The following is a 12,500-nucleotide window of genomic DNA, read 5'->3' as shown; positions in this document are numbered from 1 at the left end:
CACCAGCTATCCTGAGGGAAACTTCGGAGGGAACCAGCTACTAGATGGTTCGATTAGTCTTTCGCCCCTATACCCAGCTCCGACGATCGATTTGCACGTCAGAATCGCTACGGACCTCCATCAGGGTTTCCCCTGACTTCGTCCTGGCCAGGCATAGTTCACCATCTTTCGGGTCCCAACGTGTACGCTCTAGGTGCGCCTCACCTCGCAATGAGGACGAGACGCCCCGGGAGTGCGGAGGCCGCCGCCCCGTGAAGGGCGGGGAAGCCCCATCCTCCCTCGGCCCGTGCAAGGCGAGACCTTCACTTTCATTACGCCTTTAGGTTTCGTACAGCCCAATGACTCGCGCACATGTTAGACTCCTTGGTCCGTGTTTCAAGACGGGTCGTGAAATTGTCCAAAGCTGAAGCGCCGCTGACGGGAGCGATTATTCCGCCCGAGAGCATCCCGAGCCAACAGCGGCGCGGGTCCGGGGCCGGGCCAGGTAGGTCCGTCATCCGGGAAGAACCGCGCGCGCTTGCCGGGAGCCCGAGCGCCCAAAGGGGCGAATCGACTCCTCCAGATATACCGCCGAGCAGCCAGCCAGGACACCGGGGCTCTGCCCAACAGACGCGAACCGAGGCCCGCGGAAGGACAGGCTGCGCACCCGGGCCGTAGGCCGGCACCCAGCGGGTCGCGACGTCCTACTAGGGGAGAAGTGCGGCCCACCGCACACCGGAACGGCCCCACCCCGCGGCGAGTGGAAAGGCAACGGGACACGACCCCGCCGCGGATTGCTCCGCGCGGGCGGCCGGCCCCATCTGCCGAGGGCGGGGGCCAGTGGCCGGATGGGCGTGAATCTCACCCGTTCGACCTTTCGGACTTCTCACGTTTACCCCAGAACGGTTTCACGTACTTTTGAACTCTCTCTTCAAAGTTCTTTTCAACTTTCCCTCACGGTACTTGTTCGCTATCGGTCTCGTGGTCATATTTAGTCTCAGATGGAGTTTACCACCCACTTGGAGCTGCACTCTCAAGCAACCCGACTCGAAGGAGAGGTCCCGCCGACGCTCGCACCGGCCGCTACGGGCCTGGCACCCTCTACGGGCCGTGGCCTCATTCAAGTTGGACTTGGGCTCGGCGCGAGGCGTCGGGGTAGTGGACCCTCCCAAACACCACATGCCACGACAGGCGGCAGCCTGCGGGGTTCGGTGCTGGACTCTTCCCTGTTCGCTCGCCGCTACTGGGGGAATCCTTGTTAGTTTCTTTTCCTCCGCTTAGTAATATGCTTAAATTCAGCGGGTAGTCTCGCCTGCTCTGAGGTCGTTGTACGAGGTGTCGCACGCCACACCGCCAGCCGGCTGTGCACGCTACCGAGAAAGTACCGGTATGCGAACCGCCAGGCGACGGGCGCGCATCGCACGTTTAAGGAGACGCGGCCGGCCACACAGGCGACCACGACACTCCCACGTCTCCGAAGCGGGACAAACGCCGCGCGCTTCAGTATACGTAGCCGACCCTCAGCCAGACGTGGCCCGGGAACGGAATCCATGGACCGCAATGTGCGTTCGAAACGTCGATGTTCATGTGTCCTGCAGTTCACATGTCGACGCGCAATTTGCTGCGTTCTTCATCGACCCACGAGCCGAGTGATCCACCGTCCTGGGTGATCTTTTCCTTTTCAGTCTCCCACTGTCTCTTTCAAGACAGTAGCATTTGCGGGACTGAGGCGTCTGACGGCCCCTGTTCCACTATTTTTTTGTGTCCAACGGCCTCACAGCCGATGGGCGTCGTACGGCTCCACACCGGAGCGGACAGGCACTCGGGCGAACGTCATTCAAAACCGGCGCCAGGCGCCAGGTACCGCAGGCCAGCCGCTCCAGAGCTTCAGCGCTCGTACCACACAACAACAACACTTCCGCTAGTTTTGAGAGGCACGCGTGGTTCCGCACGCGGCGCACGGCCACTGCCGTACAGGTAGCGTGTTGCGCGACACGACACGCACATCGAAAGACATGCAGTCTAGTCGGTAATGATCCTTCCGCAGGTTCACCTACGGAAACCTTGTTACGACTTTTACTTCCTCTAAATGATCAAGTTTGGTCATCTTTCCGGTAGCATCGGCAACGACAGAGTCGATGCCGCGTACCAGTCCGAAGACCTCACTAAATCATTCAATCGGTAGTAGCGACGGGCGGTGTGTACAAAGGGCAGGGACGTAATCAACGCGAGCTTATGACTCGCGCTTACTGGGAATTCCTCGTTCATGGGGAACAATTGCAAGCCCCAATCCCTAGCACGAAGGAGGTTCAGCGGGTTACCCCGACCTTTCGGCCTAGGAAGACACGCTGATTCCTTCAGTGTAGCGCGCGTGCGGCCCAGAACATCTAAGGGCATCACAGACCTGTTATTGCTCAATCTCGTGCGGCTAGAAGCCGCCTGTCCCTCTAAGAAGAAAAGTAATCGCTGACAGCACGAAGGATGTCACGCGACTAGTTAGCAGGCTAGAGTCTCGTTCGTTATCGGAATTAACCAGACAAATCGCTCCACCAACTAAGAACGGCCATGCACCACCACCCACCGAATCAAGAAAGAGCTATCAATCTGTCAATCCTTCCGGTGTCCGGGCCTGGTGAGGTTTCCCGTGTTGAGTCAAATTAAGCCGCAGGCTCCACTCCTGGTGGTGCCCTTCCGTCAATTCCTTTAAGTTTCAGCTTTGCAACCATACTTCCCCCGGAACCCAAAAGCTTTGGTTTCCCGGAGGCTGCCCGCCGAGTCATCGGAGGAACTGCGGCGGATCGCTGGCTGGCATCGTTTATGGTTAGAACTAGGGCGGTATCTGATCGCCTTCGAACCTCTAACTTTCGTTCTTGATTAATGAAAACATACTTGGCAAATGCTTTCGCTTCTGTTCGTCTTGCGACGATCCAAGAATTTCACCTCTAACGTCGCAATACGAATGCCCCCGCCTGTCCCTATTAATCATTACCTCGGGTTCCGAAAACCAACAAAATAGAACCGAGGTCCTATTCCATTATTCCATGCACACAGTATTCAGGCGGGCTTGCCTGCTTTAAGCACTCTAATTTGTTCAAAGTAAACGTGCCGGCCCACCGAGACACTCAACAAAGAGCACCCTGGTAGGATTTAAACGGGGTCCGCCTCGGGACGCGAAAGCACCCCTTCGGCTCGCCCCACCGGCAGGACGTCCCACGATACATGCCAGTTAAACACCGACGGGCGGTGAACCAACAGCGTGGGACACAAATCCAACTACGAGCTTTTTAACCGCAACAACTTTAATATACGCTATTGGAGCTGGAATTACCGCGGCTGCTGGCACCAGACTTGCCCTCCAATAGATACTCGTTAAAGGATTTAAAGTGTACTCATTCCGATTACGGGGCCTCGGATGAGTCCCGTATCGTTATTTTTCGTCACTACCTCCCCGTGCCGGGAGTGGGTAATTTGCGCGCCTGCTGCCTTCCTTGGATGTGGTAGCCGTTTCTCAGGCTCCCTCTCCGGAATCGAACCCTGATTCCCCGTTACCCGTTACAACCATGGTAGGCGCAGAACCTACCATCGACAGTTGATAAGGCAGACATTTGAAAGATGCGTCGCCGGTACGAGGACCGTGCGATCAGCCCAAAGTTATTCAGAGTCACCAAGGCAAACGGACCAGACAAGCCAATCCGATTGGTTTTGATCTAATAAAAGCGTCCCTTCCATCTCTGGTCGGGACTCTGTTTTTTTTTTTTTTTTTTTTTTTTTTTTTTTTTTAAAAATTCTTTATTTCCATAAACAATGTTAATTTTACATCTAGCCCACTGCCTTATTTGATTAGTGGGCCAAGTTAGTTATACAAGGGTAATTAGCAGCTAATTCTAAGTTCTATGTAGTAACTAGTTAGTATATAAGTGAACAGTAAGCAATGGGCAACATTATTGTTAGTCTACTACAAACATTTAATCTTTAGACTAGTTACTAATCCTACAGCGTTACAGTTGTGTCAGCTAATTTATATAAACCTACTGTAGAGCCTTGCTCATTGAGCTAACCCCAATGAGCGTGCCCCTGACACTGGGCAGGCCGAGATGGTGATCGCTGCAGGTTACTAATAATAAAATCTAAAAACTAAGTCCTACAACTAACTTATCCTAATGTCAAGTCCGGTGCGTTGTCTGGTTTGGTAAGGCTGCACCCCACCCCCCCAGAGTCCTGTGGCGCGGCGGATTCAGACTGAGGAAGTCGGCCTTTCCGCGCCCAGGCGGTTTGGGAGTAGGGTATCATACTCTATCTGTGTCCTGGGTTATCTCTTTTTGTGCTACTATAGGTCTTTCAGGTAGTCCTTTAGGACTTTCTGAGATACCGCGTTAGCCAGTTTGTTTATGATGTCGAAAGTGTCGCGATGTCTGATTAGTCTAAAAGTGTCGTTATGTGGTAGTTGGTCCCGCAGTACTGAGGCCACATCATTGAAAAGGGGGCACTCGTAGACTACATGGTCAGGAGTACCCTCCGGAACACCACAGTCACACGCAGGTGTCGCCTTTTTACCAAATCGGCATAGATATGTCGAGTACGGTCCATGCCCAGTGAGGAAGTGGATGAGTCCCCGGGATGGATCGAAATGTGACATTTCCATCCTTTCCCTAACATCTGGTAGGAGCTCAAAGGTACGTCGCCCTGTTTCTTCGGTTTCCCACGAAAGTTGCCATAGCAGCTCCCCTTTTTTCCTAATTTCTACTTTATTTTCTGTCCTGCTGCCCAGAATTTCCTCGGTTTTTTCCAAATTCCCCTTTTTAGTCCAGTACCAAGCGGCCTGCTCCCGAATTTTGATATCCAGGGGGCAAAGCCCCATAATAACTAACAGGGCTCCTCCCGGTGTAGTTCTGTATGCCCCCACTGATCTCAGGATCATATTTCTCTGCACTCTCCTCACTGTCATGGCGGGCACCACCCTCGTGAGCCTGTGTGCCCAGACTCCGGATCCGTAACCCACTATGGATGTTAGTATACTGTTATGATAGAGTTTGATGAGATGTGGTGGAAGATGAAACCGCTTATGCCCAATGGAGATGAGGTTGTTGAGTACCTGTAAAGCTCTTTGAGTTACGGTTTCAATGTGTCTACTGAAAGTCCACCTTTCATCAATGATGATACCTAGATAGCGTGTCTCACGTCGCCGGAGAACTGGTGATCCATCTATCCTAACAGTTGGGTTACGAGCTAATTGTCCCTTTAGAAGAAGATAGGTAGACTTGGCCGGTGAAATTGTCATTTTTGTCTTGCGGCACCATAGTTGGAGTGTGTTTATTGCTCTCTCGATCTTAGGCTCTATGTCCTCTCGGCTACGGCCGCCGACCAGTAGGAGGAGATCATCTGCGTAGGCTATCACCTCCAGCACTTCGTCGCTTTGTTGTAATGTATCTAGTAAGGGTTCCATGTGGATGTCCCAGAACAGCGGACCCAGTACGGAACCCTGGGGACATCCCTTGGTGATAGTTTTCCTTACTCTTGTGCTAGCAGATGATAGCCAGACCTCCCGATCTTCACAATAGCTCCTCAGACAGCCATATAGCGGCCCTGGACACTCCTTCTCCCTTAAGCAGGAGAAGAGCGAAGGCCACCACAGGTTGTCGAAGGCGCCACTTATATCCACCATGATGCCAACAACGTACTTGTACGGGGTAGAGCCGCAGACCTCGGCCGCCAGGGCGATTGCATCAGATGCCGATCGTCCAGACCTGAAGCCAAACTGCCTGTTGCTCATTCCGCACAGCACTCGGTGTGCCGCCAGTCTATCAGCCAGAAGTCTCTCCAGAATCTTCCCAAGCAGATCAAGCAGGCAGATAGGTCTATAAGATTTGGTTTCTGCTGGGTCTTTGTCAGCCCCTTTCTTTATAATTACCACATTTGCCCTCTTCCATATTCGAGGGAACTTTTTCTGCTTGAGGCATTCGTTATATAAATGAGTTAGAGGGGCGACTATCTGGGGGGCCAGGAATTGCACCACTTCCGCCACAATACCGTCTGGCCCAGGAGCTTTTCCTCTCTTCAGGGAATTTATGTGGCCAGCTACCTCTTCTTCTGAGAATGGGTAGACTGCCATATCATTTTCATACGCATTGTTGTTATTCTCCCGCAGCTGCCGTTGTTCATCTGTCTCATCCGCTGTATCATCAGGCAACAGGGAGTGGAGAAGGACCTCAGCAGTTTCCTGCCAAGACCCCGTCATCCGGTCCCCATGCCTGACGGTTGAAAGCTCCATCGGAGAACGGATCTTTTCCCGGACAAGCCTGTAGGGAACTCCCCATGGGTCTAATGCTAGTTGGTTCAGAACAAAGTGTTCCCAACTTTTTGTTCTAACTTCCCGTAGCTGTTTTTGGAAGTTATCTTTGGCTTCCCGGTAAAGCTGCAGCCATCTTTGTCTTTCTTGCCAGACGACACTGCGCTGGTAGTGCCTCCTGAGCCTTCTGACCGACCGGCGCATCTCCTCTAGTTCAGCAGACCATGGTGATGGAGAGGCCGCCATGGCCCTCCTCCTAGTAGGTACGGCTGCCTTGACTGCTCGAGTTATTACTGAGACCAGTTCTTCGGCTCTGTTGTCAACGTCAAAGTGTCTGTGGTCGTCACCTTCTGATATCGGAGGAATGTCGCACTCCCCAGCAAGTCTCTCCCAGTCGGCTCTATTGTAATTGTATTGTATTTCCCACCCCATGGCCCAGCGGCTCTCGCCATCTCCTATGTTGAAAGTAATAAGATTGTGGTCACTTGTAGTGGCATTCTCAACTACTTTCCATTGCTGGATTAGGTATGCTGCGTTTGGCGTAGCCAGGGTCACGTCGATGTTTGTGCCTTGGCCCCCTCCCGCCGCATAGGTCGGAGGGTTGCCTGGCTTGTTAGCCACTACAAGCTGCAAGGCCATGATGGCTTCTTCTGCCTTCTCTCCATTGGGATCCCTGGTGCCGCTGTACCATAAGGGGGATTTGGCATTCATATCGGCAGTCACAAATGTTTTCCGCCCCCGCAACGCCGTGATAGCTGTGGTGAGATGAGCTAGGTGTCTTTCAATATCATCACCATATTGAAAGTATGTGTTGATCATAATAATAGCTCCTGCTGGAGATTGCAGCTCCACGACGTTGCAGTGGCTGGTTGTGAACTGCGTTAGAACTTTAGCCCTTATCAGTTTGTTAGTGATAATAATTGCCGCTTTTGGGTCTTCACCTCTGCAGACGACTTGCCAGGTCGCAGCTGTGAAAGCAATCTTCCCGTTTAGGGAGTACGGCTCCTGCAGGCAGACCACATCCAGTCTCCTCTCCTCCACTTCCCTTCGCAACTCCTGCATGACAAGTCTGCTGTTATGGGTGTTTAGTTGGCCAATGGTGATTTCCGTCATGTAGTTGTCTATGGAGTGTATGTGTGAATCCTGTCATGAGGCCATGTTTTGTTCCAGTCGAATGTGATACGTCCATTTGCCAGAACAGCTTGTCGATAAATTTCATTCAGGTCGAATTTTTCTCCACGTCTGTCAAAGACTTTCTTTAGTAGGTCACGCAGGGCTCCGAAGTCAGTGGGGAGATTCACTGACTTGAGTTGAATTCTGTCCACAGCCTCCATTACCGAGAAGGTGACTCTCTGTCCATATTCATGTCCCACCCGAACCACATGTCTCAAGGCAGTGGTCAGGGTAGTCGGCTGCTCCAGCCTCGCCAGTTGCATGGTGAGTTCCAGGTTTGGATAGACTCTGACTGGATCGACAGGTGGCAGTCTCACTACAGGATCTTTTATTGCATCTGGTTCACTTGAACTAGTTATTTTATTTTCTTGAACTGGTTGTTTTGTTGTTATATTTAATTCTGCTGAGACTGCCACCGTCTCTGGTACAGGATGCCGTTGCCGTAGGTCTTTTGTCGGCCTTGTTTCCCTGCTTGGGGAGGAGGGGAGCGTGACTGCCAGAGGCCTCGTTTGTGTCCCTCTATCCGTAGTGGTAGAGTCGGTTTGAGTGCTTTTATCTACGGTTCTGGTTGTGGTGCCCATGTGCAACCTCAAGAAAAGCTTGAAAGCACTCGCCCTCAGGGCATCCCTCCTCCTTTTGCTAGGGGATTTCCTTTTGGGCATCCTGTTGGCTTTGGTTTGATCAGCCATAGTCTATTCTTGAAATAAGCCTTTGTTCCAGAAGTCTGTAGGTGGGGCAGCTACGTCCCGTGGTACCACAGGGCTTTTTACCCCGTCTCTTGCAGGGGATACAAACCGCCGCAGCCCTACAGTCCTTCCTGACGTGGCCATCCTCGCCACATTTCGAGCAGGCCGACCCCCTGGTACAGTGCCTCAAAACGTGGTCGAGATCTCCACAATTGTGGCAACGCGGTACGACCAGAAAGTCGCGTGTATTAATGGCGTGAAAACCGACATATAGTCTGCCCATTGCTGTAATTCTTTTCCACATGTGAGCGGAGACCTCGGCAACGTGATGGACCACATCACGGTCCCGAGGCCCGGTTTTAAATCTCAAATTGAAGTTTGCTTTAAATTCTTCTTCTGTCATATCATCAAAATTCTGAGCCTTTATAGATTTTTGTAGTTCTTCATTCGTCATGACTGTTGGTACATCATACAAGATGACCAATGGGTTTCTTTTCCTCGGTGGCTCGCATTTGACCACCGAGTTTAGTTTTGCATTATTTAACAGTTTCTCTTTGTCTTCTTCTGAAGCTACTTCAACAATGACAGAGTTTCTGCTGGGTTTTACCTTATTTATTTTAATTTTGTCTTTAGCTGGATTGATAGTTGTCGTAAGCAATTCCTGTATTCTTTTTACGCTAGTGTCTTGGCCTGGTAGGGTTCTTAGGAATACCGTTGTGTCAGATCTTTTAGTAACTTTTGCAATGGTATCCTTTGTAGTCTGCGGTTTTGGTGGCGCTTGTGCGACCACCGCCGCCCAGGTCTTTCCGGGTTGTTTCCTTAGTCTCTCATTTTCTTTTGTCAGTTCTTCCACTCGGCCCTCAAGCTTGGCGTTTGCGATAGCCCACGCCGCCAGTTCATTTTTGATTATAGTCAGAGCCGCTTGACTAATTTTACCATTTTTAATATGTTGCTCGAGGAGCAATGATATTCTCGTGTGTCTTTGTAGAACGTTTTCCTCAGTTGCCTGTCCCGACTCGTCCTGAGGAGCGGGTTCAGACATCACGGAAGCTCGCGTTGGCGCACTCGAATCACTCGTTTCTGGTGTAGCCATGATGAACGAGTGATAAAAAAAAGGGGGTGGGAGCCCGTCTCTTGCCCCGGACCGGCTCCTCTGGCATGGGGGGGGACTTCTGCAGCTCGCTCACCGACCTCGCCCCTAGGTCAAGAGCACTCCAGAGCTGCTGGGTTCAGCGCGCCGTTTCCAGCGCACTGGTCCCCCTCGGTGACTTCGTCATCGGCGATTTCACGCGACGCACCCCGGCAACTGCACCCCGCACTCCGGAGAGGCGGATGCACCTCTCGCCCTTCGCCGCCTACTTGCCCGAGTTTCCACCTCTCGGCCAGGGACCCACTCCTACTCAGGTGGCGGGCCGGTCCCCCAGGCGTTCGGCGGTCTGGACCCATCTAACCTGGCCCAGGCGATGTTACCACCACCTGGGTTTGGCAGAACACGCCCCGGATACCCAGGGGCGCGGCGAAGCACCCTTGCCGACACGCGCCGCGATCCCACGTCGACAAACGAGATCGCCGGCATGCAGAGCACCTGTTGTTCTGTGCCCTGCGAAAAGAAGGGACTGATGTATGGTCCCTCGACACAGCTCCCCCTGTGCCATGCACCCTTCGCTTTCGCATCGGGTTGGGTCGCAGCTCTCCCTTTTGTCGCAAGGCAAAAAGCCAAGCTTAACGTCTGGCACCACGGGAAGGCGGAAAGAGCCACTTGGGAAGGAGAGGCTGTAAGAGACGCGTCACTTCCCCTGTGAGGAGTGCCGCGGCACGCCCGTCTGGAAGCGATACGCCCCAGTGCGAGCCTCCGTGCCTTACGGCGCGCCGGCTACGGGCGGGCCCGCGCCGAACGCGCCGTCGAGCGACCGACCTCACGCCAGACTCGGGACTCTGTTTGCATGTATTAGCTCTAGAATTACCACAGTTATCCAAGTAACGTGGGTACGATCTAAGGAACCATAACTGATTTAATGAGCCATTCGCGGTTTCACCTTAATGCGGCTTGTACTGAGACATGCATGGCTTAATCTTTGAGACAAGCATATGACTACTGGCAGGATCAACCAGGGAGCTGCGTCAACTAGAGCTGAGCAGCCGGCCGCCCGGGAGTGTGTCCCGGGGGCCCGCGCGAACACGCAAGCGTCCGCTCAATTATTCTGCAAACAGGAGGAGGCCGAGCTCCCCTGCACGATACACCTCGAAACCCTCTCAGGTCCCGGCGGCGCGCAGCGCCGTCCTAGGTACTTGGTCGGTTTCGAGAGAGGCGCAATCGCCCGGAGTTAGGCGAGTAGACGGTTTTAGTGCGAACACCCTTGCTCCCAACTGAGCTTGCCGCTGCCGACAGAGGCCCGGGAGCGTGCTGTCGTGGCATTGCCGGCGGGAGACAACACGCGCCACCTATGGTGACCGGCAGCTCCAACGCCAGCGCCACACAAGGGCAAAGCCCCACTTGGGTGCAGAAGCGAACTCTCCCAGCACAGCGCACGCGCCAACACGTCCGCACAACTGCGATACAAACCACCTGCGAGAACCGCTGGGGCGACCGAGCAGCAGACGGCGTCGCGGCGCCGAGTGCCAGGCGGCGGCGCATCCTCAACGCACACAGTCCTCAATCAGACCAGCACACTGCAGATGTCCACCGCGCTTCGCACCGGGCTCGGCTGAACCAACTTTGGCCGCCAGGCGCCGCGTGCAGGGTGCGCCGCAGCGTAGCTGCACCGCCTGCCGGGCCCGTCGGCTGGCGCTCCTGCCACTCGGCGCCCCCCACCAGCCGCCTGTTGCGCGTGCGCCCACGCAGCGCGCGGCCAACACGCCGGGCGGCCCCCCTTCACCGGCCGGGAACAGTCCCACCAAGCCACCGCCGCGTATCGCTTCATACCCACATGGACCTAGTCACGTGTGTGGATGTGGCGGGTACCGCTGAAACAACCGGTTAATAGCTGTACCGATCGTCGCCATCACAGATTCACCTCCAGCGTGAACAACCGCTCAACAACGGATTTCCAGTTCATTTGCGTATCTTGGGCAGTAAACGTAGATGTCCACCTACATTTGCGAATTCAACAATTCTTGCATGCCAGGATGTCATGTGTCACGACACGCTACATCAGACCACATACACACTGCGACATGTGCAGAAGAGAACACGTGGAAGGTGGCCCGCGCACGTATGCGATGTCCCTTCCGCGATCCACTGTCAACCGGCATCTGCGGCATGTCCCAGATATGGAACGCGGTCCACCAGGGTAGCACTTTGTGTGAGGCAATACGACAAAGTCGGAATACACGCGTCACTACATCAGACGGCTCACGCTGACCTGACCTGACCTGACCTGACCTGACCTGACTCACCGCACCACCACCCCCAGCGACCCAGGGTGACATACAATGCGTTCGTACGTTCCTCCCACACGCCTCTACGGCGTACCACAGTGCAACCTAGCTGTTATTGGGAGACGAGACAAGTAGCATCGAGCACAACATATGGAAATTGAGATTCGACACCGTTGGGCACAGCCAGCGTACGGTCACACGTATCACACTACTTCACTCTGTACGTAACGACCGATGATCGGTACAGCGTGTGGGTTACGCGTACGACATCAGCGGACAATGGACACAGACCATACCACGACGTACACTGAGGGCGTCGACATCTGAATGCAACTGAACAGCTGCGAGGCTCATTTAACACTCAAACGCCAGACCGACCAGCTTGAGAGGACAGAGACACAAAGAGGGGGACAGAGGGGGGGGGGGCGGCGATATAGTCCTATTGCAGTACAATTGACAGTGGATAGCGGGAATATGTGGAAAGTAAGCAACACTCGCAAGACATCTACATGAGGATAACAACGACACCAGAGATTCCGAGCAGTGAACTATGTTAGGCAAAGGGACAACGTGGGTTAGGTTAAGGGACAACGTGGGTTAGGTTAAGGGACAACGTGGGTTAGGTTAAGGGACAACGTGGGTTAGGTTAAGGGACAACGTGGGTTAGGTTAAGGGACAACGTGGGTTAGGTTAAGGGACAACGTGGGTTAGGTTAAGGGACAACGTGGGTTAGGTTAAGGGACAACGTGGGTTAGGTTAAGGGACAACGTGGGTTAGGTTAAGGGACAACGTGGGTTAGGTTAAGGGACAACGTGGGTTAGGTTAAGGGACAACGTGGGTTAGGTTAAGGGACAACGTGGGTTAGGTTAAGGGACAAATTGAGTTAGGTTAAGGGACAACGTGGGTTAGGTTAAGGGACAAATTGAGTTAGGTTAAGGGACAAATTGAGTTAGGTTAAGGGACAAATTGAGTTAGGTTAAGGGACAAATTGAGTTAGG

At 53.6% G+C, this 12,500-nt stretch overlaps 2 non-coding genes across 2 annotated transcripts in view; both read right to left on the bottom strand.

The window, feature by feature from the left end:
* LOC126317948 (large subunit ribosomal RNA) overlaps window positions 1-1,305 on the bottom strand; it is a 4,223-nt gene extending 2,918 nt beyond the window's left edge. Inside the window, exon 1 of the ribosomal RNA XR_007557051.1 lies at window positions 1-1,305. This exon is cut by the window's left edge and continues 2,918 nt beyond it. This is a non-coding gene — a ribosomal RNA (large subunit ribosomal RNA).
* Window positions 1,306-1,493: 188 nt separating this feature from the next.
* On the bottom strand, window positions 1,494-1,648 carry LOC126317839 (5.8S ribosomal RNA). The gene has a single exon (XR_007556952.1). It is a non-coding gene; the product is annotated as a 5.8S ribosomal RNA (ribosomal RNA).
* Window positions 1,649-12,500: the final 10,852 nt, after the last annotated feature.

Source organism: Schistocerca gregaria, unplaced genomic scaffold (assembly GCF_023897955.1).
Source record: "Schistocerca gregaria isolate iqSchGreg1 unplaced genomic scaffold, iqSchGreg1.2 ptg000649l, whole genome shotgun sequence".
Lineage (NCBI taxonomy): Eukaryota > Metazoa > Arthropoda > Insecta > Orthoptera > Acrididae > Schistocerca > Schistocerca gregaria.
The sequence above is the reverse complement of the archived record's forward strand: the minus strand, read 5'-3'. Positions and strand labels throughout refer to the sequence as shown.